Genomic DNA, 6,895 nt, shown 5'->3' with positions numbered 1-6,895 from the left:
AAAACTAGCTTGACAAAAATTCCCGTGTGTCCTCGGGAGCGCTTTACCTCCTATAAGAGTTTGTCCAGGCTTGTCCTTTGCTATAAAAGGGATTGGTCCACTTTGCTGCACCATTGTTACTATTGTTACTTGCTACCTGCTATGAATCATCTTACCACACAACTATCTGTTACCGATAATTTCAGTGCTTGCAGAGAATACCTTGCTGAAAACCACTTGTCAGATCCTTCTGCTCCTCGTTCGGTTCGACACTCTTACTTATCAAAAGGACTACGATAGATCCCCTACACTTGTGGGTCATCAAGACTCTTTTCTGGTGCCGTTTCCGGGGAGTGAAGCGCCTTTGGTAAGTGGAATTTGGTAAGTAAACATCTATATAGTGTGCTGAAATTTATTGTCACTTGTTACTATGGAAACTAATCCTTTGAGGAGCTTTTTCGGGGTATCTTCACCTCGAACAGAAGCACAAGGATTTTCTCCTCAATCTTCTGTACCTACTGAAAATATTTGCTATGAATTTCCTTCGGGTATGCTAGAGAAACTGCTGGCTAATCCTTTTACAGGAGATGGAAAATCACATCCCGACTTGCATCTAATCTATGTAGATGAAGTTTGTGGTTTATTTAAGCTTGCTTGTTTGCCCGATGACGAGGTCAAGAAGAAGGTCTTTCCCTTATCTTTGAGGGATAGAGCATTGACATGGTATAGGCTATGTGATGATACTGGATCATGGAACTACAACCGCTTGAAATTGGAATTTCATCAAAGGTTTTATCCTATGCATTTGGTACATCGTGATCGGAATTATATTTATAATTTTTGGCCTCGTGGCAGAGAAAGCATAGTTCAAGCTTGTGGGATGCTTAAATCAATGTTATATTCATGCCCCAACCATGAGCTCTTGAGAGAAATTATCATTCAGAACTTCTATGCTTGGCTTTCTCATGATAATCGCACCATGCTTGACACTTCTTGTACCGGTTCTTTTATGAAGAGAGATATTGACTTCAAATGGAATTTATTGGAAAGAATTAAATGCAACTCTGAAGATTGGGAGTTTTATGAAGGTAAGGAGTCAGGTATGAATCTTAAGTTTGATTGCGTTAAATCTTTTGTTGAAACAAATACCTTTTGTGATTTTAGCGCTAAGTATGGACTTGACTCTGAGATAGTAGCTTCATTGTGTGAATCTTTTGCTGCTCATATTGATGTCCCTAGAGAGAAGTGGTTTAAATATCATCCTCCCTTATAAGTCAATGTAGTTAAACCCAATCCAGTTAAAGAGAAAGTCATTGCTTATAATGATCCTATAGTTCCTAGTGCTTACATTGAGAAACCACCTTTCCCTGTTAGGATAAAGGATCATTCTAAAGTTTCAACTGTGATACGTAGGGGCTACATTAGAACACCTACACCCCCTGAGCAAATTAGAGTTGAACCTAACATTGCTATTATCAAAGATCTCCTATCCGACAATGTTGATGGCCATGATATTCACTTCTGTGAAGATGCTGCTAGAATTGCTAAACCACATGCTAGAGACAAACATAGGCCTGTTGTTGGCACACCTGTTGTTTCTGTTAAGATAGGAGATCATTGTTATCATGGTTTATGTGACGTGGGTGCTAGTGTTAGTGCAATACCTCAATCTTTATATGATGAAATTAAAGACAAGATTGCACCTGTCGAAATGGAACCTATTGATGTCACTATTCAGCTTGCCAATAGAGATACTATCTGCCCTTTGGGAAATGTTAGAGATGTTGAAGTCTTGTGTGGTAAAACTAAGTATCCTGCTGATGTTATCGTTCTTACTACCACACAAGATAGCTTTTGTCCCATCATATTTGGCAGACCCTTCCTCAATACTGTCAATGCTCATATTGACTGTGAGAAGCAAACTGTCACTGTTGGCTTTGAAGGTGTGTCACATGAGTTCAATTTCTCCAAGTTTGGTAGACAACCTCATGAAAAAGAGTTGCCTAGTAAGGATGAAATTATTGCTCTAGCTTCTATCGCTGTGCCTCCTACTGATCCTTTAGAGCAATACTTGCTTGAGCATGAAAATGATATGCATATGGATGAAAGGAATGAGATAGATAGAGTTATCTTTGAACAACATCCTATCCTTAAGAATAATTTGCCTGTTGAACTGCTTGGAGATCCACCCCCACCAAAGGGTGATCCTGTGTTCGAGCTTAAACAGTTGCCTGATACTCTTAAGTATGCTTATCTTGATGAAAAAGTGATATATCCTGTTATTATTAGTGCTAGCCTCTCAGAGCATGAAGAAAAGAAGTTACTAAAAACTCTGAGGAAGTACCGTGCTGCTATTGAATATACTCTTGATGATGTTAAGGGCATTAGTCGCACTCTATGCCAGCACAAAATTAAAACCGGTCCTGATTCCAAACCAGTCGCCGATCATCAACGGAGATTAAATCCTAAGATGAAAGAGGTAGTAAGAAAAGAAATACTAAAGCTCCCGGAAGCAGGTATTATCTATCCTGTTGCTCATAGTGATTGGGTGAGTCCAGTGCATTGCGTGCCTAAGAAGGGAGGTATTACCGTTGTCCCTAATGATAAGGATGAATTGATCCCTCAGAGGATTATTACTGGCTATAGGATGGTGATTGATTTTAGGAAATTGAATAAGGCCACTAGGAAAGATCATTATCCTTTGCCTTTTATTGACCAAATGCTAGAAAGACTGTCTAAACACACGCACTTCTGCTTTCTAGATGGTTATTCTAGTTTCTCCCAAATACCTGTTGCACAATCTGATCAGGAGAAAACCACTTTCACCTACCCTTTCGATGCCTTTGCTTATAGACGTATGCCTTTTGGCTTATGTAATGCACCTGCTACCTTTCAAAGATGTATGATGGCTATATTCTCTGACTTTTGTGAAAAGATTGTTGAGGTTTTCATGGATGACTTCTCCGTTTACGGATCTTCTTTTAGTGATTGCCTCAGCAACCTTGATGGAGTCTTGCAGAGATGTAAAGATACCAACCTTGTCTTGAATTGGGAGAAGTGCCACTTTATGGTTAATGAAGGCATCGTCTTAGGACATAAAATTTCTGAAAGAGGTATTGAAGTTGATAAGGCTATGGTTGATGCGATCGAGAAAATGCCATGCCCTACAGATATCAAAGGTATAAGAAGTTTCCTTGGTCATGCTGGTTTATATAGAAGGTTCATTAAGGACTTTTCTAAGATTTCTAGGCCTCTTACCAATCTCTTGCAAAAGGATATTACTTTTGTTTTTGACGATGATTGTGAGGAAGCCTTCAAAATACTTAAAAAGGCCTTGCTAACTGCGCCTATTGTTCAACCACATGATTGGAACTTACCTTTTGAAATCATGTGTGATGCTAGTGATTATGCTGTTGGCCCTGTTCTAGGACAAATAGTTGATAAGAAGTTGAATGTTATTCACTATGCTAGTAAAACTCTAGACAGTGCCCAAAGAAACTATGCTACTACTGAAAAGGAATTTTTAGCAGTCGTGTTTGCATGTGAAAAGTTCAGATCTTACATAGTTGATTCCAAAGTCACTATTCACACTGATCATGCTGCTATTAAGTACCTCATGGAAAAGAAAGATGCTAAACCTAGACTTATCAGATGGGTTCTCTTGCTACAAGAATTTGATTTGCTTGTTGTTGACAGGAAGGGTGCTGAGAACCCCGTAGCAGATAACTTGTCTAGGTTGGAGAATGTTCTTGATGACCCACAACCTATTGATGATAGCTTTCCTGATGAGAAATTGAATGTCATCAATATTTCACGTAGTACACCGTGGTATGCTGATTATGCAAATTATATCGTTGCCAAATTTGTACCACCTAGTTTCACATACCAGCAAAAGAAGAAATTCTTCTTTGATTTGAGACATTACTTTTGGGACGATCCTCACCTTTATAAAGAAGGAGTAGATGGTGTCATTAGACGTTGTGTACCTGAGCATGAACAGGGACAAATCCTACAGAAGTGTCACTCCGAGGCTTACGAAGGACACCATGCGGGAGATAGAACTGCACACAAGGTATTGCAATCATGTTTCTATTGGCCCACTCTCTTCAATGATGCCCGTAAGTTTGTCTTATCTTGTGACGAATGTCAAAGAATAGGCAATATCAGTAAACGTCAGGAAATGCCTATGAATTATTCGCTTGTCATTGAACCTTTGATGTTTGGGGTTTTCATTATATCGGACCTTTTCCAAAATCCAACGGGTATACTCATATCCTAGTTGCTGTTGATTACATCACTAAGTGGGTAGAAATTATCCCAACTAGTAGTGCTGATCACAACACCTCTATCATGATGTTTAAAGAAGTTATTTTCCCTAGATTTGGAGTCCCTAGATATCTAATGACTGATGGTGGTTCACATTTTATTCATGGTGCTTTTCGTAAAACGCTTTCTAAGTATGATGTCAACCATAGAGTTGCATCTCCCTATCATCCTCAGTCGAGTGGTCAAGTAGAGCTAAGTAATAGAGAGATTAAACTAATTCTGCAAAAGACTGTCAATAGGTCTAGAAAGAATTGGTCTAAGAAGCTCGATGATGCACCGTGGGCTTATAGAACTGCTTATTAGAATCCCATGGGCATGTCTCGGTACAAAATGGTTTACGGTAAAGCATGTCATTTACCTCTTGAGCTAGAGCATAAAGCTTATTGGGCAATCAAAGAGCTCAACTTTGATTTCAAACTTGCTGGTGAGAAGAGGTTATTTGATATTAGCTCGCTTGATGAATGGAGAGCTCAGGCATATGAAAATGCCAAGTTGTTCAAAGAAAAGGTTAAGAGGTGGCATGATAAAAGGATACAAAAACGTGAGTTCAATGTAGGTGATTATGTCTTGCTATATAATTCTCGTTTAAGATTTTTTCAGGCAAGCTTCTCTCTAAATGGGAAGGTCCTCACATTGTTGAGGACGTATATCGTTCCGGTGCCATCAAGATCAACAACACGGAAGGTAATTTTACGAGTGTGGTAAATGGGCAAAGAATCAAGCATTATATCTTAGGTACTCCCATAAATGTTGAAAGCAATATTATTAATACCATAACTCCGGAGGAGTACACAAGGGAAATTTATCAGTTTGTTTCAGACTCCGAAAATGAAGAGGTATGTGATTCGGTAAGTAAACAGACTCCAAAACTTTTCCAGTAGGATTTTTTCTCCGCTTTGGAATTTTTAGAAAAATAGAAAAATTTAAAGCAGTCCGAAAAGCGCACGAGGAGGTGACAAGCCTGCCAGGCGCGGGCCACCCCCTGGCCGCGCCTGGGGGGCTTGTGACCACCTCGTGTGCCTTCCGGACTCTGTTTTCTTGCGGAGTACTCCTTCTGGTCGAAAAAAATCATTATATATTCTCCCGAAAGGTCTGACCCTCGTATCACGCGATTTTCCTCTGTTTTCGTTTCGAGCCTGTTTCTGCCGTAGATTTAGAGCAAGATGTCGTCTCAGGAATCTGTAGGGGAGAACGATCTCCCTCAAGTCTATGAAGAAGTAAATGCTGATCTGAAAAGAACGGAGGTCATTGAGGCAAAGGAAAGGCTACCTGAAGAAACTAAGGGCAAAAGTAAGGAGAAGAATCCGGCGTTGGACGAAGGGCAATCTATGCTTAACAAGGAAGAAGCTCAGGAAGAGGATTTTCTTCAACCCTACCTCCACCTTTTACCTCCATCCTTGATCGAGCTCTTGAGGTTATGTGAAATAACTCGTGTTCGTAATACTTATCTCACTCGTGAAGTTGTTTTGCTGGAGAAATATATCATAGAGCTCCAAGGTATAAATCAAAGATTGATGGCCCTCTTGGAATCAAAAGACAAAACAACTCCACCATCATCACCTCCGAAAGAAGACAATTAAGCACGGGTATGGGCAATCCCCTTGGCTTGTGCCAGGCTTGGGGGAGTTGCCCCGGTATCGTATCACCATTACATCTTTTACCTTTACCTTTTCTTAGTTCGATCCTTTTTGGTTTTATCTTTCTCTAGTAGAATAAAGTTCTTAGTGTTTTAGGCTTGAGTTTTGCTTTGTGTCACCCCCAATGTATTCGAGTTAGTGAGTCTTATAATAAAGCGTGTTTTAGTTAAGGGCCTTGCCTCATGCCGTGATCTGAAAGAAAAGAATGATAAAAGAACAAAAGCATGAAAGATCATGTAATGATCTTATGGGAAGTGATGGCTTCACATATAAAAAGAATGTTGAATGAAACTTGTTGTGGGTGGACAAACGTAGACCTTGGTCATTGCTGCAATTAATAGGAAGTAATAAAGAAAGAGAGGTTCACATATAAATATATCATCTTTGACACCATCTACGATTGTGAACACTCACTAAACTATTACATGCTTAGGAGTAGATGTTGGACAAGGAAGACAACATAATGAATTATGTTTGCTTGGTTCCGAACAATGTTATATGACTAGAGATCCCTTAGCATGTGACGATTGCTTCCACCTCATATCAGCCAAAACTTCCGCACTAAGTAGAGATACTACTTGTGCATCCACAAACCTTCAACCCCAGTTTTGCCATGAGAGTCCACCATACCTACCTATGGATTGAATAAGATCCCTCAAGTAAGTTGTCATGAGTGCATGCAATAAAAATTGCTCCCCAAATGTGTATGATCTATTAGTGTGTGGAAAATAAGCTTTGTATGAACCTGTGATGAGGAAGACATAAAAGCGACAGACTGCATAATAAAGTTCTTTATCACAGGAGGCAATATAAAGTGACGTTCCTTCACACTAAGAGGACACACATCCAAACCCAAAATCGCATGACAACCTCTGCTTCCCTCTGCGAAGGGCCTATCTTGTACCTTTACTTTTTGTCCCTAAAAGAGTCATGGTGATCTACACCAATTCCTT

Source organism: Hordeum vulgare, chromosome 7H (assembly GCF_904849725.1).
Source record: "Hordeum vulgare subsp. vulgare chromosome 7H, MorexV3_pseudomolecules_assembly, whole genome shotgun sequence".
Taxonomy (NCBI): Eukaryota; Viridiplantae; Streptophyta; class Magnoliopsida; order Poales; family Poaceae; genus Hordeum; species Hordeum vulgare.
The sequence above is the reverse complement of the archived record's forward strand: the minus strand, read 5'-3'. Positions refer to the sequence as shown.